Source organism: Eurosta solidaginis, chromosome X (genome assembly GCF_040869045.1).
Source record: "Eurosta solidaginis isolate ZX-2024a chromosome X, ASM4086904v1, whole genome shotgun sequence".
NCBI classification, from domain to species: Eukaryota; Metazoa; Arthropoda; class Insecta; order Diptera; family Tephritidae; genus Eurosta; species Eurosta solidaginis.
The window spans coordinates 113827630-113849671 of NC_090324.1; the positions used below are offsets into that span (position 1 = coordinate 113827630).

The 22042-nt window shown below is 43.7% G+C and overlaps 1 protein-coding gene and 1 pseudogene across 1 annotated transcript in view; one reads left to right on the forward strand and one right to left on the reverse strand.

Moving 5' to 3' along the window:
- Nucleotides 1-22042, reverse strand: part of dati (datilografo) — a 1513307-nt gene that overhangs the window by 572999 nt on the left and 918266 nt on the right. The window lies entirely within an intron of this gene.
- Nucleotides 12787-13528, forward strand: LOC137234515 (tetraspanin-33-like; annotated as a pseudogene).

The window sequence follows — 22042 nt, forward strand, 5'->3', positions numbered from 1 at the left end:
TGTTAAATGTCAACAAACAGAAAATTCCAACTAATGTTCGAAATGTTGAATATGTTCCTAGTCTTTGTGCAAATCTTTTTTCAGTGCGACCAATGACTAAGCAAAACAAAGAGGTGGTGTTCGAAAAAAATGTATGTAAAATTTTCGATGTGAAAGGCAATTTAATAGCAAAGGCATTTGCGGTCAACGATTTATACAAGTTGGATTGCGTTAAAAATAGAGTTGGGAGAGCAATGACTACAGTTGATAACTTTGAGCTTTGGCATCGTAGGCTGGCACACATTTGCAAGGAAAATATGAAACGAGTGCAGAATTCAACGCTTGGCGTTAATTACAGCAGCACAAGTGACAAAGGGTGTATTATATGCTGTAAAGGTAAACAAACCAGAAATATAAACAAATCAGCTGGTACGCGTGCAGAAAATTTGTTAGACATCGTACATTCTGACGTGCTTGGTCCAATTAGCACAAAATCGTTCAGCGGTGCAAGATTTTTACTTGTATTTGTTGACGATTTTTCAAGAAAGGTATTTGCGATACCGATTGTACGAAAGTCAGATGTGTTTGCTAAATTTAAGGAATTTAAAAGCGAAGTAGAGACATAGTGTGGCCGTAAAATAAAAGTGCTGAGGACAGACCATGGCACTGAATATTGCAACGAACTATTTGAAAATTTTTTGCGTGATTGTGGCATTGTTCATCAAAAAACAGCTCCATACACGCCCGAACAGAACGGGGTGGCTGAGCGTATGAACCGAACGTTGATTGAACGTGTTAGATGTATGTTGTTAAATTCTGGCCTGAGAAATATATTCTGGGCAGAGGCTGCAAACACGGCAGCATATTTGGTAAACCGCATTCCATGTAGAGGTAATGATCGAAGTCCAGAAGAAATATGGTCAGGTGTTAAACCTAATTTAAAGCATTTACGAATATTTGGTTGTACAGCGATGGTTCACATACCGAAACAAAAACGTTTAAAACTTGATGCAAACTCAGATGAGTGCATACTTGTAGGATATTGTGCTGTGTCAAAAGCTTACCGGCTTTATCGTAAATCTGATTACAAGTTTATTGTGAGCCGTGATGTTACATTTATAGAAAATTCATGTGACGTAACGAAACATACAGAGCCAAATTTGATTATTGATATTATTGATACAAGGGAAGATTATAACATTAACAATTCAGAGGAGGATAATGTGAGCGAATTGTTAGATGTCAACAAATCTTCGGACAGTGACTACGATACTCCTGATGAAAGTGAAGCAGTTAATATGCATAGTGACGATTATGATAAATTGTATCCAGTTCGTCGGTCAGAGCGTATTGCAAACAAAACGAAAAGAAATTTATTGTTGACAGTGGCGTCTGATGCTGATGACCCTGTTAGTATTGAAGAGGCATTGCATAGTGCAGAATCAAGAGCCTGGAAGCGTGCCATGGAAGAGGAGATGGATTCTCTTAAGTCAAACAACACTTGGGTGCTTACGAAATTGCCTGCTGGTAAAAAGGCAATAAGTTCAAAATGGGTGTTCAAAGTGAAACGTGATGCAGCTGGTGAGCTTGTTCGTTATAAAGCAAGGCTCGTCGTGAAAGGTTGCTCGCAGAAACAAGGCGTCGATTATTCGGAAACATATTCACCGGTAGTTAGGTATAACTCATTGCGATTCTTGTTCGCCATGGCAGCGAAATATGACTTGGCGGTGCATCAATTAGATGCGGTAACAGCATTTTTAAATGGTGAGCTTCGTGAAGAAGTATACATGAAGCAACCGGAAGGCTATGATGATGGTTCAGGCAGAGTATGTCGTTTGGTAAAGTCACTATACGGCTTGAAACAAGCAGGCAAAGTTTGGAACGATAAATTGAATACAGTACTCATCGGTCTAGGACTAGTTCGGAGCGAAGTCGATCAATGTATCTACTATTGTGTAAAAGATCAAAGTATGGTTTACGTAGCGATTTATGTAGACGACGTGTTGGTGTTATCTAATGACAAAAAGGCTACACAGCATATTAAGAGCGAGTTGTCTTCCAGATTTAAAATGAAAGACATGGGTTCAGCGTCATCCGTATTGGGCATGCGAATTCAAAGAGATGAGGTAAAAAAACTAATAAAACTTGATCAATCTGAATATATTTGCAGTGTACTCAAACGTTTTGGAATGGATGACTGTAATGCCGTTGCTACCCCACTTGATTTGTCACAGAAGCTAACTATTGAAATGTGTCCACAAACTGAGAAGCAAAGAAAGAGATGGAAAATGTTCCATATATGGAGGCTATTGGTTGTCTGTTGTACGCAGCACAGAACACTCGACCCGATATCAGCTTCGCGGTCAATTTACTGAGTCGGTTTACACAAAATCCCGGCAAATCTCATTGGCTTGCAGTGAAGCGTGTGATGCGATATTTGAAGGGAACTATAAACAAAGGCATCGTGTACAAAAAATCTGCTGAAGGTCTAGTTGGATTTTGCGATGCTGACTGGGCAGGAGATCTTGATCAGCGTCGATCAACTTCTGGTTACCTATTCGTTATGCATGGTGGTTCTATATTTGGTCAACGCATAGACAGCGAACCGTTGCATTGTCATCAACAGGAGCAGAACTTATGTCAATAGTGGGTGCAATGCAAGAAACGATTTGGTTGAACCGATTGGAATCTGAGCTTATTCCTCGCGATGCAAAAACAACAACATTGTATTGTGATAACAAAAGCGCAATTCATATTATTCGTAACAACAATTTTTCTCCACGTACTAAACATGTCGACATAAAGGTGAAATTCATACAAGAGAGGCTGGAAGATAAGTCGCTAAAGCTAGAGTACATTTCTACAAGCGAGATGTTGGCAGATGGTTTAGCGAAAGCTATACCAGCTGTTAAGAATGAATTTATTCTCTTCCCAAGGCAGTCGGTTCTATGTACCGGAGCGACTCGGGATTTTTCCCGACCAAGGACTGTCATTTCAGTGTGACCCCATTTAATTTGTTTCGTCCCTCCCACAAATTGTCATCCTCCCAGCAGCTCCTTGCAGCAGGACTGCTACATATTCTCTTACTCCGGGAAGGTATCGAACCCAATCCGGGTCCGTCTCCTGACCCCGGTCCTGAGAAATGGTTTTGCTGCATTTGCCAGCAAAATAATCTTTTTAGGACGGTCATACTCTGTTCAGTGTGTCTCGTGCAAGGGATGGTTGCATCGGACAGGTTGTTCTGGGCTTGATCCCAAAACCCGACGTCCACGTAACTTTTATAAATCTTTTGTGGCTCCTTGCTGCTCACGCCCAAGGGCGTCCCGTAGTCTACGCCTAAGCGTATCCCCACTACCTTCCAGCAGCTTCGCTGCTCAGCAAGCCACAACAAGTACCCGCTGCTGCTCGCGCCCCACGGCGCCAACAACTCAAACAGCTGATACCACTCATAACTACTACCTTCGTAGTAGAGCTGGTAGCAATGCTGAGCATCAGCCCCTGCCCCCGTCTTCTTCTCCCCCCCCCCCCCCCCCCCTCTTTTCTGGCAGCAATCGTGCAGGTCAGGGAAACAGACTCTTAGTCCCTGCCTCCGTTTGCACCGTCTGCCAGCACAGAATATATAGGTTTGCGACATCCTCTCAATGCAGCTCCTGCCTTGGGTGGTGCCACTTTCCTAGATGTTCTGGTCTCCGTGACGGCAACCCCTCGACGGGTTTCATCGCGCAATGTTGCCAGGTCGCAAACCCAAATCATCCGGGTACCCCAATGCTTGCCCAAGGGCGCCCAGTCCTAAGGCCACAACAGCAATTGCGTCCTGGCCTTCCACAACCTAGGCGTAGTCACCCGTCACTTACCCCTAGAGTGGCGGCGTCACCCCTCATGCACTTAAAAATTCTGCAGTTCAACTGTAATGGACTAACTGGGAAGATACGGAAATAGTCGATTTCATGAAGCGGCACAACATCCGCATTGCTGCGATTCAAGAGACTAAACTCACAGCAAGATCTGCATTGCAGACCTGCTCTGGTTATAATGTCCACGGGAAAGACCGCGAGAGCGGAAATGGAGGCGGCCTCGCGTTTATTATACACCACTCTGTGCAATATTATATATTTGATCCTGGCATCGACCGCAGGGACAATGTCTTAGAACGTCAAGGCCTATCTGTCCGGTCAGGCGATGCAAATCTAGAAATCATCAACATCTACATCCCTCCTGTCACCTGTTGCCCCAGTGGATACCGCCCTAATATCGAGGCCTTACTCACTGGCAACAATCGCATTATCTTAGGCGATTTCAATGCCCATCACGACCTATGGCATTCAAACTTGCGGGCGGACAGTAGGGGTGAGATGTTGGCGGATCAAATAGACGAAACGACGTTCTGCACAATAAACGGAGACGCCCCCACACGTATGGTAGGAAGCTGTCATAGCTCGCCAGATATCTCAATCGTGAGCGCATAACTCGTAAACTGCGTCAACTGGCAGTCGATGGAAACATTGGCATCCGACCACCTGCCCATACTTATTTCGTTCGAGCGTACAGCCGACTTCATCGTCACCGAAAAACGCACTTTCATAAACTTCAAAAAAGGAAAGTGGGAGGAATATAAATCTGCAACAGACAGCAGCTTTGCTGCCCTCCCTATCCCGACTGATGCCCGCCAAGGGGAGCGTGCTTTCCGTAAGGTCATTGAATCCGCCTCGGCACATTTCATTCCCGCCGGGAGAATTCCCGAAATCCCGCCCCACTTCCCGGCGGAGGCCGCGAGCTTAGCGAGGGAACGCGACCTTATAAGACAGCTTGATCCAGGCGACCCCCAAATAAGGGACATAAATCAACGCATCAGATTGCTTGTGGACGAACACAAGCGGGCGAAATGAGAAGAGCACCTAAGAGGTTCTAACCTCTCTGCCGGTGTAGGTAAACTTTGGTCCACCGTAAAGTCCCTATCGAATCCGACTCAGCACAAAGACAAAGTTTCCATCGCCTTTGGCGATAAAGTGCTGTCGGATGCGAAAAAATGCGCGAGCGCTTTCTGCCGACAATATATAATGCATCCTACGGTCGACAAAGATAGACGGAGAGCCAATAGACACGCACATAAACACAAACTCAGCGCGTCACCAATTACCATCACCGCTAGAGAGGTTGAGGACGCCATTGGTCGTGCTAAACCATCCAAAGCAGTGGGCCCAGACGGCATAGCCATGCCGATGCTTAAAAACCTAGGGAAAGAGGGTTTCAAATATTTAGCGCATGTCTTCAACCTGTCTCTTTCCACCTTTGTCATACCCGAGAAATGGAAAATGGCCAAGGTGGTCCCGCTACTAAAGCCTGGGAAACCAGCTAACGTAGGTGAGTCATATCGTCCGATATCTCTCCTATCGCCAGTGGCAAAGACGCTTGAAGCCATTTTGCTCCCTTATTTCCAAGCACATTTGCAGCTAGCCCCTCATCAGCATGGCTTCAGAAAACTCCATAGCACTACCTCCGCGCTAAATGTCATTAGCACCCAGATAAATTGCGGTTTGAATCAATATCCCCACCATAGAACAGTACTCGTAGCGTTAGACCTATCAAAAGCTTTTGATACGGTCAACCATGGCTCGTTACTGCAAGACCTGGAAGGGTCTACCCTTCCCCCATGTCTTAAAAGGTGGACCGCAAATTATCTGGGTGGTCGGCAGGCATCGGTGCAATTCAGAAACGAAACATCAAAACAAAGGAGAATTAAACAAGGGGTGCCACAGGGTGGTGTCCTATCCCCGCTTTTGTTTAATTTCTACATATCTAAGCTACCTTCACCACCGGAAGGAGTCACAGTTTCCTACGCCGATGACTGCACAATAATGGCCACAGGCCCAGGCCAAGAGATCGATGAGCTATGCAATAAAATAAACGGCTATCTCCCTGATCTCTCCAGTTTTTTCGCCTCGCGAAACCTGGCATTGTCACGGACTAAATCTTCCGCGACCTTATTTACAACATGGACGCCCCAAATGTCGACCATATTGAACATCCACGTCGATGGCACTACGCTACCGACTGTCCTACACCCCAAAATCTTGGGTGTGACGTTTGATCAGGATCTACATTTTGGTGCGCACGCAACCGAAATTATTCCAAGAATTCAGAGCCGTAATAAAATCCTCAAATCCCTTGCTGGCAGTACCTGGGGAAAAGATAAAGAAACGCTCTTGACCACATACAAAGCAATTAGCCAGCCGATTACATGCTACGCGTCACCCATATGGTCGCCAAGCCTAAAAACCACCCACTGGAAGAAACTACAGGCCTGCCAAAATACTGCTCTCAGAATTGCCACGGGCTGTCTTCTTATGTCCCCAGAACACCATCTGCATAATGAGGCGAGAATACTCCCCATCAGGGAGAGAAATGAGATGCTGACCAAACAGTTTCTGTTGAATACCCAGAAACCTGGGCATCCCAACAGACATCTGATTGACGAACCAGCACCGCCTAGGGGCCTAAGGAGTCATCTCCGTAAGCATTTTGAGGAAATACGGCACCTGAGAACCCAGCCGTATGAAGCGAAAAAACACAAGCAGGTCCTTGGTGAACTCCATAGACAGGCGTCGGACCTTTATGTCGGGAATTGCCCGGTGAATCCAGTACTTGAAGAAAAATATCCAGAACTCGCAGAAGAGGAACGCATACTCCCCAGGGAAACGCGTGTCACTCTTGCTCAACTTCGTTCTGGATACTGTAACAGGTTAAACTCTTACCTATCCAGAATCAACCCCGACATACAAAATGTATGCCCCGCTTGCAATGTGTCCCCACATGACACCAACCATCTCTTTAATTGTAATGTGGAACCAACGCCTCTAACACCCCTTTCCTTATGGTCCACCCCTGTTGAAACGGCAAGTTTCGTTGGACTCCCGTTAGAGGATATTGATGAAAATTTGTGATCGGTCGCGGCTATTAGGTGGGGCGAGCATTGCTACAACAACAATGAATTTATTAACGTCGGAATAGGTTTCCAGTAAACTTAAATATGTATTACTTAACATAGTTTTTGCAATGTAAGCATTTTGGATTTGAATTAATGGTCCTAAATTTTTTACTTATATATATTTACAATGTTGCCAGATGTTCTATTAAAGGGAAGTATTGTTAAATAATATAAATCTGGTAACTCTAATTATCAGTTTTCTTTTCATACTATTTCATTATACCTCTTGTTCGTATTATACTGAATAAAGTTAGTCGCCATCTTACTCTGAAACTGCGTGTACAAATCTCTATTACAACACATCGCCCCTCGAAGATAATACTGAATCCTCTCTTAACATAAACAAATCGAATATAGAAAAATTTTGGGTTCGAGTCCAACACGTCTTCGATAAAATTGTCCAAACCCCAGATCAGGACCTGCCCGAAGATTTTCCAAAATCTGCTAATAGCAAATACAGGTCCTGTCTCATAGCGTATGAAAACACAAAAGCCCAGATCGAAGATCAGCTTCAGTTTCTTAAACAAGCAAATGCACCCTCGCCCTCTACCGTCCACACCAGGTCCATCCAACAACTCCGGCATTTCGCTAAAAATCCCTCCCTGCGATACCGAAATATTTTATGGTTGTTATGAAAAATGGTCCTTATTTCGTCACATGTTCACAGCTGTTTACATTAACCATCCCAAACTCTCCCAAGCACAAAAATTGTATCACCTCAGATACAAAACCCAGTAAAGGCAGCTCAAATAGTCAATCAATTCCCCTTAACTGACGCCAACTTCGCCTTAGCGTGGGAAGCCCTAAAATTCCGATACGAGAACAGACGGGTTCTCGTAGAAAACCAAATATGGGCCCTGATGAACTTAAAAACTATCACTACGGAAAACAGCAATCCTCCGTCAATAATTGTCTTCAGATTCTCGCTACGCAACAGGTGTCCACGGAGAATTGGGATCCAATATTAATATACTTCGTTACCTCTAAACTCCCGGAAAATACAGCCACGTTGTGGGAGCAATCTCTAACCTCAAGAAGAGAACTTCCCAACTGGACTAGTTTCTCACAACTCGACACGAAGTGGTAGAAGGTGTTGATCAATGGCACCCAAGTAAAAGCAAATTCTCTCCCCCTCAAATTGGGCCATCATTTAAACCCCCAACAGGCACACTCGTTTCCAAGTAAATCAACCTCCCACACCCAATCTCACACGACAGAGCATCGAACAATGTACAAATGCTCAATGTGCAAAAACTCCTCTCATCCCTTTAGAAATTGTTTCAGATTTAAGAAATTGTCTACCTTTGACCGCAGGAAGTTTGTCAAAGAAAACAATATGTGTTTCAATTGTCTCTCCCAGTCACACATGTTGGAAGATTGCCCTAGCACTCAAATCTGCAATCAATGTCGAGATCGGCACAACTCAGTGTTTCATGAAGACACTTCACCCTCGCCGAAGAGACAACCCTCCCGAGCGCAAAGGACAATCTCCCAAACCACTACGACAAACCCCATTAACTCATCCGATAAAACCCCGGATCAAGCCGATCTTATGGATGAAGGACCTTCCTGCTCTCAGAAAAGCCAGGTACAATCGTTCTGTGCAGAAACCGATTGTAAAGTAATTTTGCCCACGGCTATCGTCCCGGTAGAACACAGAGGGGAGATTTTCAAACTTAGAGCTATCGTAGATCAGGGATCTAAAAGAACCTTCATATTCACAAGAGCCCAATACAGGATCAGACTCCCTTATAAACCCTCCAAGTTTGAAATCTCTGGTATGGGAGGGAAAGTAGTTCAAACCTCAAATAAACTGTGTTCCCTGACCCTAGTTTCCGCGATATGCAAACAAAAATCAATGCGGAAGCGATAGTATTACCTCGGCTGACGAAAATGCTCCCCAACTTCCAACTGACCAACGAACCCCAAGCGGAATGGGCGCACCTTAATCTCGCGGATTCAAATTTTCACTCTCCATTTCAAATAGACCTTGTTCTAGGTAGTGACATAATACCCCAAATAATTAAGGAAGGCGTTGAAAAGGTCTCACCCCACTTTTAGCCCAAAACACGATATTTGGATGGATCATCAGCGGCAAGGCGACCGTGGAAGTAGCCTCCTACTCCATCCAAGTATCAGAGGCAACAAATAACGAGCTAAGCTCCCTACTAAGGAAGTTTTGGGAATTGGAAGAAATACCCAGCTTCAATGACAAAACTCCTGAAGATGAGTTTTGTGAAAATTATTACACAGGCACAACTACCCGCGCGGATAATGGACGTTGTGTGGTCAGGTTCCCCTTTAATCCTAGCTTCCCTGACGCGATCCCCTTATCCAACTCAGGCCCCTCTGCCCTCAGCCAAATTTTAGGGATGGAAAAAACTCTCCGCAGAAGAGGAAATCTCAAGGAACTCTATGATAATGTATTAGAAGAATACATCACCCTCAATCATATGGAAGAAATGGGCTCACATGAAAAGTTCCATGAAGGCAAATGCGCCTCGTTTTATCTCCCTCATCATGCGGTTATAAAGCCCGAGAAAAAAACCACAAAAGAAAGGGTCGTATTTAACGCCTCGAAAAAATTGGCATCGGGATATTCTCTTAATGATGTTCTCTATAACGGATCTACCCTCCAACCGGATCCGATGCTCCTTATTCTCAAATGGAGGACATACCAGTTGGTTTTTAACGGAGACTGAATACTTGAGCTGGCGGATTTCAGACTAGTTTCTCTCGAGAGGGGGTTAGGAATGAAAAGGCAGTGATTAATATTAAAATTGACAATGGTGTTTTATTTCAAGGGAATGTGCATTATAAAAATAGAAAGTAGAGTTTAAGGGAGCAAGCATGCAATTGCTACAATGTTACCTTTAATATATTCAGGGACTCTGCTTTCTTGCGGTGATGTTTTACTGGTGGTTAAAAACTTGCGGCTTCAAGACGTTCGAGCGTGCGTAAACTGTGGCTGCTTCAATCCAAGTGACCAAGTTCCATTCCACGCGTTCCGTTTACCCCCCAAAACTAACAGGCCTTTGGCGGGGTAACTTAACGAAACGTCAATTTTGCTTTTAGTATATGTGCTAACGGCCGTAATAAATAAGCGGTTCTGTATTAAATTTCATTAGGGTGGCCGGCCCTTGATATTCCTTTGGGGTTAGCCTGCTGGCCTATACATACCGGCCCCTTGCAGTACGCAACCTCGCCTTGCCCTGCTGCTAGAATAGACAATATCGAGAGGGAGAAAGATGAGAAATTTGTGGATGGACAGACTGTACGCATGAGTTCAAAGTATAACATATTCTTTATTACAAAATTCATAATTTAAAGGCAAATTCAAAATTCAATTTTTTTTTTTGGATATTAATCTGCGACCCTTTAGGCTCTGGATACTCCAGAGAGCACGAAGCCGAATATCGTGCTTTCCGCCAAGAGCGGGCCGAATGACGCTGGCAGAACTTGATTTAGCATAATGTCGGCATATACGTCTGCCCCGAGAACTAGGCGTACTGGCGACGCGACGTAGAATTTTGGATCGGCGAGACAGATGTGTGTATACATAGCCGCGATGGCTGGATCTAGGCTGTGACTAGGCGCCACTCGATGGAAATGTGGTGTGACGACGGCATGGGTCGCAATGCGTTTGTTGTCGCCGTGCTTCCCCCGCAGACACACCACACAGCCTGTCTGGCTACCCACTCGAATTTCGTCCAGCCGCAGATCCCGGACCAAGTCGGCCGATATGACGGTTGACGGCGAACAAACATCGATTAGCGCTCGAACCAGGTGAAGTCGTCCTCCAGCTTCAATTTTCACTATAGCAGTCGGCGGAATCGATATCATGGGCCGCAGTACCTGTCCAGCGACGGGGTCCAGCCCTGTACGTCCACTGCGGAACGTTAGCGGCGTCCTTAGCTGGCGAGTGGCAATGACTCCTCGAGAATCGGCGACGGTCGACGTAGAGCGAGGCAGGCTAGTCGTGATGGCTTCGTGACGGCGATTTGTGTTGTTGTTGGCCAGCTGGGGGCGTTGTCGTTGTCGGCGACGATGGTGAGGGGTTCTGTTCGACTGTTGGCGCTCATGCTGTAGCAGGGGTCGGAAGAGCTGTGGTTCCGATCCCCCTGATAGTCGGAAGGGCAGTGGTTCCGATATATCGAAGAGTCGGAAGGGCAGTGATGCCGATCTCTCTTGGACCATGCTGAACGGTTGAGAATAGGTGTCCCTCTCCGTGGTTTCTCTTTCCTTTTCCTCCGCCCCAATATCGGAGGCGTAAAGTGATAACGCCCCTTCGTGGTTCTCGCGTTCTTGCTCCTCTACCTGTACGCTCCACGGCTTGTACGGCTCACGCGAGGCTTTGGTTTGCTCATCCACGTGAAGGGTGGTGTGGTGTTTCTCGCCACATCGCCGACATCTCTCGTTGCTTGTGCAACCAGCCGTACGATGCGCCATGGAGAGGCAATTGCCGCAATAATTGCCCAGAAGAGCTTCACGCATCCGTTCCTCAGGCGTCTTTGGACGGTAGACTGGGCATAGACGGATCGGATGCCTAGCCGAACACAAATGGCATGGGACCTTGAAGTAGCTGGCCTTCTTTTCATATGCCTTGCGCAATTGGCCGTAGCGGGTCATGATGCCTGCAATTAGACTCATTAAGTCATATTATATATGTGTCTGTATTGATTATTTTTCAAAAAAAAAAATATCTGGTTGTGGCTGAGTGACGAGATTACCTCAAAATTGTGACTTATAAAATTTTTCGGAACCAGGTATACCAATTAAGAACTTACTTACTTACTTACTTAATTGGCGCTTAACCGTCTAAACGGTTATGGCCGTCCAACAAGGCGCGCCAGTCGCTCCTTCGCTCCGCCAACCGGCGCCAATTGGTCACACCAAGGGAGTTTAAATCGTTTTCCACCGGGTCCTTCCAACGGAGTGGGGGCCGCCCTCTACCTCTGCTTCCATAGGCGGGTTCCGATAGAAATTTAGAACTTGGTATACAAAATTTAGAAACAGGTATATAAATTTAGGTATACAAAATTAGGTATACAAAATTTAGAAATAAAGTACAAGATTTTGGGTTATCTTTGTGTCTCCTAATTTTTTTTAAATTGCAGTAACTTGCTATAAATTGTGGTGATGTTTACTATAAACCACCCTGGGCTCCCACCAACAAGGTGCAAAACTTTGCTGGATTATTGTGTGGACATTCCCTACAAAAAATTTGGTCACAAAACTTACCCACGCCCATGCAAATGTGACTATGAATATAACCTATGACTGTAAAATGACCAGTCAAATGACGTGGATTGACGCGAGCGTTTTTGCAGGGTTCTTACACTGGTGGCTAGATCGGTTATTGCCCCTTCCCTTGTATGTGACAATACTACTCTTTCTCCTCATACGTTCGTAAAAGATAATTGGTATTTCATTGAATAGCAACGTCTTATTTGCTATTCACGACCTACCAGAGTATTTGGTACATTTGGCTTTTTGGCCTAAAATGGTGCAGGGTGAGTCAAGTGCTCATTAATTGCGGCCATTGTTGCTTGTTCAGTTTGTAAGGTAAGGCATTTCCTGAATGGAGAAATGTCATTGTGAAAAAATCCACGCGGTTGTACGGTGGCATAACAGGGGTAAGGTTAGTAAATTGATTGTAATTTCTTATTACCATCACTTTGTTTAATATCTTATTTTTATATTTTCAGGACAATGTTTCTGCAAGTACCTTGATGAAAAAATTTATTTAAAATAAGCCCACGAGCTATTACAAAAAGAAAAACAAGATAAAACCTTAAGTACCAAGTACCACCGAAGTCGATATGAGTGACTGTCGTCATCCTGGGGGAGGTGGCGGATACAGTGGCATCGAAATACGTAACATGCATCCACGAATATTGCAAAATTTCATTGAGGTTAGCTCATGTGTAAAATATTTGTTTTGCTATCTGGTGGTCTATTACTTGGTATAGGCCTCTATGCCCTCATGGCCAAATGAGAAGCAACAGAACGGGTGCGTTTGTAAGCATTTCACGACGTTATACTCAATATATCATTGGTAGTAATGCTTATGGGAGTTTTAATATCTGTAATTAGCTTTTCTAGATGTTTGGTGTATTCCGTGAAAATACTTTTTGTTGAAAGTGTAGACTGTGTGCTTATTGATGTTCCTTCTGCCTGAACTAGCTGTAGCCATAATAGGATTTATATCTCCACATACTATGAATTCTTAGAAGACTAACTTACTGACAAAATTATCCATTCGTTTCGTGATGACCCAGATATGCAAACTCATCGATTTTGCACAACTTGAATTTAAATGTTGTAGACTCAGCAATTATGGTTATCAAGATTGGAGTAAGAATGAATGTTTTGATCTTCATCACCATCCGTGGAGCGTTATGGTGTCCCTTACCGTTGCTGTATTAGTGCTACTGACATTAGGCCTGGCTTAGTCAATATAATGTGCGGCTATGACGTTCAGGAGCATTCAGCAGCTGCTGCAATAAACGCAGCGTTTGCATAGAGGTAGTACTAGTTTGGATGACGTGGAAGAATATTTAGAGCGTAGACATGCTGAGAATTCATCTGCTGCAAGTTGTGTGACGACCGCTAAAAAAAAACAACACGCATCTTAAATATGCCAGATTAATTATTGCTATCTGTTTCGCAATCTAACGCGGATGTACATCGATGCGTCGACCGAGTTTTGAATGCACTCATCACAGCTGTGGGTCCGGAGATGCAACGCAACAACGGTGCTGTTGGGTCAATGCGTTTAGAAGGTTTGCGTACACTGCAAGAAATAATCGATCGGTTTGCAAACGTACCAGAGCCGGAGTTTCCAGGACATTTACTACTCGAACAATTTCAACCGCAGGTTGGTGCCGCTTTACGTCCAGCTTTCTCACCGGACACCCCTTCACCTGTAACAGCGGCCGCTTGTGAAGTATGTTCCGCCTGGATTGGCTCTGGTGTAGCACGCGGTTTGAACGGCCTACGACGCGTACATTAGCTACTCGTATCATCACTTGACAAATGACATACAAAAACGAATAGTACACAATTATACCATGAATGTAAACCACATTATTTATCATCATGGCCACTAATATTATATGCGCATATGTAAACACTAGTTCAACTGGTGCGGAAGGTGGCAGTGCTAGTGCTTATGAAGCTAACAACAACATTTCACATGGTTCACTATCAGCTGATCGTTTTCATATGATATTCGATATTTTTATGCAAGCGTTGTGTAGCACGCGTACTTCGGAAAACACAAAAACTGTCAATGTCGCTCTTTACAATTTTCGATTCCGATTGGGTGCGCAAGCAATTGATTAAAAACAAAACAGTAACTATTGGATTATGTAATGTTTTACATCGACAAATATAAACGCGTGATGAACTGCTGGTACGGCTACTTTGTATGGAAATATTGAAGCAACCAATTTACGCCGCCAAACAGGATTTACAATTAAGACATGAACAATATCGCATTGAACATAAAAACTCGGACAACACCAATAATGCGCATTTACAACAGGAAATCGAAAATTTGTGTGAAGGTGGTGAGAGTGGCGAGATTGTGCCCGGTATGTCACATGTCTATGCCGTTTTATAATATACCAATACCATTTAAACAAGAATTAGCTGCCAAAAATAGCACATCACAATCATTCTTTTCTATATTGGCTGAAGATAATGGCATGTTAGTTGCTAGCGGTTTACAATGTGTCGAAGATCTTACAACGTTGTGTTAACCAAAATGTGCACTCACTATTTTACCAACAATAGTTTTTTATGACTACATCAATAATGCGTTAAATTGCTAATAAATCATCCATTGATACGACAATACTTACAAATACGGGCTCAGCACAAGCAGCATTGCATACGCTCAAGTCCGCATGCACCGATGTTGGGCCAAACATGTTGAAGTTTCCGCCGAATAGTTGGAAATATTGCACAGTGCATGGGCTACCATAATCGATATGACAAAAACTGCAGGTGATGACGAGGAGCGTTAAGTGGACGAGGTTACAATGTTATTAGCATTGCTATAAATGATTGGGTGCTGAGGTCGGAGGTGGGTTCCAGGTGAATCGCTTTCGTTGCAAAGCAAACGAACAAGCACACATACCCCCTCTAAACTCTACAACCTCGCGCTCGAAAGTTCTTTATATCGAAGGGTCCCGCAAAATCAACTTCTGTGTTTGTGAATGCCCGTGAGTACGTAGTTCACTCCTTGGGTAAAATTCCCATTAGCTGGGTTTGAACACGTTTTCGGTAAATCGTGCATTCCTTGCAATTGTGGATTGTCGATTTTATCATGTTCTTGACCCGTGGTATCCAATACTGCGTACGGATGAGGCGTAGCATAAGTTGGTTTTCCCCATGGAGTGAGATCCTATGGGTAAACTTTACAAAAAGACGTGATAACTGGCAATTATACGGCAAAATGACTGGGTGTCGCTCATTGTACGGAATATCTTCGGAAGCTCCAAGGCGTCCGCCTGCCCTCATGACCCGCTTTTCATCTAAGAATGGGTTCAGTGGTAGTACCTCGCTCTTTGCTCCTATAAGTTCTTTAGATTTCAATGCTGAATACTCCTCCCCATAATGCCTCTTTTAATAGATAATAGTCAGACGTTGAGTCGTTGCTTTTATTTCGCTCGACGAAATTGAGCAAGACTTCGATTGAAATGAGGCTCTTGTTTTTGGGTTAGTTCTTTGAAAGAATCTCCAGACGTAGGATAGTACTTTCAAAGCTCTCGAGAGGTCAGAAAATCTTGTAAGGATATCAGAGTCTGTATCTACTATTGAAGAGTGTACCTGGACCCGCTTTTCTTCTGACGCGGTGGTATATTCTGCTTCTTGGGTAGGCCAATTTGAGCTATCTTCATGAAGCCAAGAAGGGCCCTCCCACCACAGGGCTTTCTTGATAACATCTTCAGCGGGTATACCTCTACTTGCGAGATCTGCCGGGTTTGATGCCGAGTCGACATGAAGCCAGTTTTCTTTCCCTACTTTGTCGATTATTTTTGTCACCCTATGGGCAACGAAAGTGGACCACGAGCATGGGGGCTTGCGAATTCATGCAAGGACGATTGTCGAATCCGCCCATAGATAGGTTATAGGGTTGTTAAAATTAAGATTTTTCGCGACTGACTGTACCTACTATTTCTGCTAGCAGAACTGCACAACATATTTCAAGGCGGGGTAGAGATATAGTCTTCACCGGGGCAACACGGGTTTTTGCAAAGAGCAGATTTACGAACACGTGATTACGAACTTGTACCCTCAGGTATATTGCGCCTGCGTATGCTTTCTCGGAAGCGTCGTAAAAGCCATGTAGTCGGCTGCTCGCTACCGGGGAAACTGTACCCAACGGGGTATACGAATGCTTTCAATATGTCTGTAGCTTTCTAAAAAATCATGCCATCTATCTAATAACGCGGGAGATACGGCTTCGTCCCAGCCCGTGCCGTCCAGCCAAATACCTTGCATAATGATTTTCGAGGTAATAATAAATGGCCCTAGCCAACCTAATGGATCAAATAATTTTGCTATAGCAGACAATATTGTTCTCTTTGTGAACACGACTTGGTTATCTATGGGCTCCGTAGAAAAATAGAAATAGTCAGAGTGGGCATTCCACCTGATCCCTAAGGCTTTAACCATGCTAGCATCCTCAAAGTTTAAAAAGTTTTCATTTAATAAGTGCGATCTTGGAATACCTTCCAGTAGTTGATCGCAATTTGAAGTCCACTTCCTGAGGGAGAAGCCGGCTGATTGTAATTCCGCTTGGATTTCCTTCCGTGCCTTGGTGGCGATGGCAATGGTATGTCCGCCCGCTAAAACGTCGTCGACATACATAAGCTGTCGTTGGATGTCCGATGCGATGGGATAGGTTTCCTCTACGTCCTCTGCTAATTGAAGAAGGGTCCTTATGGCCAGGTAGGGCGCGCAGTTTACTCCGAAGGTCACCGTCTTCAATTCGTATATGCTGATGGGTTCGCTGGTGGATAACCTGAAGACGATGCGTTGATACCTGGTGTCCCTGGGCTCTAGCAATATCTGCCGGTACATCTTTTCGATGTCACTGTTGAATACGTATCGGAACAATCTCCAACGGAGTATGAGAATTGTTAGATCACTCTGAAGGACTGGGCCTGAATGAAGGACATCATTTAAACTGACTCCATTAGCAGTGGGACAGGAGGCGTTAAAAACAACTCTCACTTTAGTGGTGGTGCTTTCTTCCTTAATTACTGCGTGATGGGGTAAAAAATAGGTGTCGCATGTATCTGCCGGAACATGCTCTTCTACCCGTGCCATATGAGCTAACGTTTCGTATTCGGATACGACTCGGTTATATTCCGTCTGCAATTCGGGATTTTTCGCTAACCGGGTTTCGTTTCTGAAAAATTGTGAGCACGCGCTCTTAAGCGACGGTCCTAATGAGATACCCTTTTTAAAATCCTGCTTAAAAGGCAAATACACGATATATTTGCCATCTTTATTTCTTTTGGTGGTTTTTTGATACAAATCCTCGCAGTAATTTTCGTCTTTGGTATAAATATGGTTTTTGGGAATGTCTTCCAGCTCCCAAAAGGACGCTATTTGTTTATCCAGTGATACCTCATTAAAAAATGACACACACCTGCCAGCTGGGCTGGCCGTTTCCGTTTGGCCAGTTAATATCCAGCCAAATACTGTTTCCTGCGCAAGGCGGGTGCCTAAAACATTTTTCCGTATACCGCCTAGCATTATCTGCGCGTAAATATCCCCACCCAGAATAAGATCTACTTGTTCATTCACAAAGAACCTCCGATCTGCTAGCACCAAGTCCGGGAAAACTTGGTGTGTCATGGGGTCAATTTGACAGGTTGGCAGATTGCCAGTGAGCTGGGCTAAAACCAATGCTGTGGTGTGTATGCGTACATTCGGGTTTATTGATGACTGCAACTGAATGAAGCATGCCTCTTTCACTTGGGCTGACACGGTGTTGTTTATCCCTTACACTTGTGCATTTAGCTTCCGACTGGGTAGATTTATTCTTCTTTTAAGTCGCTCCAAAATGAAAGAGCACTCTGATCCGGAGTCTATTAGGGCGCGGCCCGAAAAGTTTTCGTTGTTATAAAAGATATTGACTTGCGCAGTACCTAATAGAACCCCCTTGCTTGTATTCGCGAAACAGGAATTGAAGTTGGTTGGTTGATTATTTGCCGTGGCAAACTGACGTTGGGCATGAGCCTGTGCCGAAGTAGATGGTCTTTGATCTAACTGTGCTTGTTGGGTTGTGGTTGGTCTTGCACCCGTGCCCGCATTTTGTTGAATATGCAGGAGTGTATGATGCCTTAGATGGCAAATTTTACAATTAAAGGAGCACGTACATTTGGATACTGTGTGTTTCGCTGAGAGGCAATTCAGACACCCCCTACTGTCTTTTATAAACGCCACTCTGTCTACGACAGAGAGCCATTGGAAGCTTTGGCATTGTGACAGCTTGTGGTTATTTTTCTTACAGCACCTGCAAGTATTTCTAGCTACATTTGCTTGGTAGGTGCCTACTTTCTTTTGAGACGAATCATTATTATGTTTGGGTGGTGGTTGTTTGGGAGCTTTGATATTTTTGCTACCTGTTAATCCTCAGACTGTTTCCAAGGTCTGGAACCTATTCGATAAAAATTTATCCATATCTTCCCATTTTGATATTTCAGTTTTATTCTCTATGGTCTGTTCCCATAACGCTAGCGTGCTTTCGGGTAGTTTGGTGGAGCATAGATATGTGAATATCGCATCCCAATTGCCTATCTCAATTTGATGAGCTTTTAGAGCTGAGATGCAGTTATTTATTTCCCGCTGAAGTGTTTTAATAGCGGTGCCACACTCACTTTCTACGCTTTCAAGATTGAATAATATTTTTAATTGAGTATTGACGAGAATTCGTTTATTCTCATATCTTTCCCCTAAATTCTTCCACGCTGTGTCAAACCCATCGTTTGTAAGGGGGCATTTTTTAACTATATCCGTTGCCTCACCCTGCGTTTTTTGGTTGAGGTGAAATAATTTCTCAACTGGGGTGAGGCGCTTATTCCGTATGTATATTGCCGTGAACATGGCACGGAACGTTGGCCAGGAGAGGTAGTCACCTTTAAATACATCCGTATCGTACGGAGGTAATCGCATGCTGTGTTCTGGATCAGGAGTATTTTCTCCCTCCTTATCGCGTTTATTTACTTTTGCTATTAATTCAGCCATGGTTGAACTGCCGCGTACATATACGGAATACGTTGCCTGGTATTTCGGTTTGGCCTGCGCTAACACCTTTTTCTCTGCCGGTTCAGAGTACAAGAGGTCCTCATAAGCTAGCTTTGCCTTTCTCCAATTATTCTTAACCCTTCTTGGTGAATGGCTAGAGTATATTTTGTGTGTTCAGCTTGAGGTCTGTCGTTGCATTCAGCCTCAAACTGTGCCACCTCATCAGCTGCTTTAATGCATTTCTCCATATCGTTTGATATTTAACAGAGAAGAACTATTATGCAGGGCCTAATTAGAAATTTAGAGTTTGATGCTCAGAAGCAAAGGGAAGGGTTTCAATAACCTAACACCACCAAAAAAAATTGTTTAACGAAAAGGAAAAATTTTGGAATCACCTCTTTATGATCTTTTTAAATTTATTATAACCAAATATATATATATATATGTATGTGCAAGAAAGTTTTATTTTCAGCTCTTCGCCACTGAATACCAGAATTTATGAAAAATAATTATATACGTGTGTGATATAAGTAATAAATCAGATATAAAGATATCGTGAATAGTGAATAAAAAATCTAATATAAAAAGTGTTAATCTCAAAGACGCGACCCAAAGTGTTTTGCTTTTAAGAAAACGCAGCTTTTACTTAAATCGACAAAACAGTGAGCCTGTATATGTGACCGGTGTGCAATATAAAAATGAATATTGCTGGTGCTAAGTGTCCAAAGAAAATTGCTTGCCACAATTAACGCGTGTAGCTAGAGCCAATAAATGGTCTATTGCAATATGAGCGTTTGTGTTTGCACGTTTAAATTTTTAAACGAGCAGAAACACTGTGTTAGAGAGTTTTTCAATATTCTAAGAACGACCAAAATGGTGTCATAGAAGTTGGACAAGCACCTTTTGTCACGAATAAGCTCAAAATTTGTTTAATGATTTATAAACGCGATGGTTGCAAGAACCGAAAGTGCAGTGCAGTGGAACGTTTTAAAGAAAGTTACTAAGATTTTATGCCACTGACTGCTAGCCTTAGGCTGTGCCCAATACCTCTTACCACGGGTGGGGGAGAGTATCGGATAGACAAAAGGCTTTGTAACAGCACTGTTTATTCAGTAATTTTTAATCACCGCATGTGATTTATATGACACAACTTTTATATTGTCACTTTTTTAGCAATTTTTTATCACCGCATGTGATTTATATAAAAAAAACTTAACCACTTTTTCCTTTATGTCACTTTTAATTTAAGCACATACCTTTTAACCAAACGCCTTTATTAGTGATTTGATGAAATTCTTCAGTGATGAACTGTGAACTCTGACGCTGTACAAATTCCGCTGTTGCCCGGAATGGCTGTGTACTCAACGATTAAAAACGTGATGAATATTGTGGTTTTGGTTAGTGGACTGTATTTCCTCTAGGCTTGCTTCCCTTACTGGCGCTGAAGGACCATGAAAACTTGAGCTGGCGGATTCCAGACTAGTTTCTCTCGAGAGGGAGTTAGGAATGAAAAGGCAGTGATTAATATTAAAATTAACAATGGTGTTTTATTTCAAGGGAATGTGCAATATAAAAATAGAAAGTAGAGTTTAAAGGAGCAAGCATGCAATTGCTACAATGCTACCTTTAATATATTCAGGGACTCTGCTTTCTTGCGGGGATGTTTTACTGGTGGTTAAAAACTTGCGGCTTCAAGACGTTCGAGCGTGCGTAAACTGTGGCGGCTTCAATCCAAGTGACCGAGTTCCATTCCACGCGTTCCGTTTACCCCCCAAAACTAGCAGGCCTTTGGCGGGGTAACTTAACGAAACGTCAATTTTGCTTTTAGTATATGTGCTAACGGCCGTAATAAATAAGCGGTTCTGTATTAAATTGCATTAGGGTGGCCGGCCCTTGATTTTCCTTTGGGGTTAGCCTCTTGGCCTAAACAGAGACTTAGAAAAAATGTATCGTTAAATCATAATGCACCAAGACGACAGAGATTATCAGGGGATCGTCTTTCGCTCATCTCCGAGCAACCCCACAAAAGACTATCGTTTGAAAACAGTCACATTTGGTGTGAATTGTGCCCCCTACCCTGCCGTACGTACTCTTCACCAACTGGCCAAAAATGTAGAAGAAACTTTCCCCAAAGCCGTCCCTGTCTTGACCAAAGAAACGTATGTAGATGATATTATCTCTGGTAGCCATGATATTCTCTCGGCTGAACAGTCTCTCTCTCAAGTCATCCAAGCGCTCGGTTCAGCAGGATTCCCATTACGGAAAATAACGGCCAACCACCCTAGTATTCTGAAGGCTATCGACAAAGAGGACCTACTCGACACAAATATCTTAGAGTTCGAGAAAACGAGTAACGACAAAACTCTCGGCATTCAATGAAACGCCCTCACCGACACCTTCTCTTATACAGTAGAGTCTATACCCCTGTCGTCTGCTAGGACAAAGCATCAGATTCTCTCCTCTGTCGCTAAACTTTTTGACCCTGCAGGGCTGATAATGATTCAGGCAAAGATTCTTTTCCAAGAATTGTTGACAGACGGAACCGAATGGGACGAGGAAGTTAAACCCCTCCGTCTCATAAAGTGGTCTCAATTCACGAAAAATTTGTACGGTATCTCGAAAATTAAGATCGCCCGATGGGTCAACTATAAGCCCGACCAGCAAGTAGATCTGCATGGATTCTGTGACGCATCGGAAAAGGCATACTGCGCCAATATATATGTTCGGACCACTCTCGATGCCATTACCTCCTCTCATCTCTTGGTTTCCAAGGGTAAAGTTGCACCCCTTCGCACTTCCAGCCTGCCA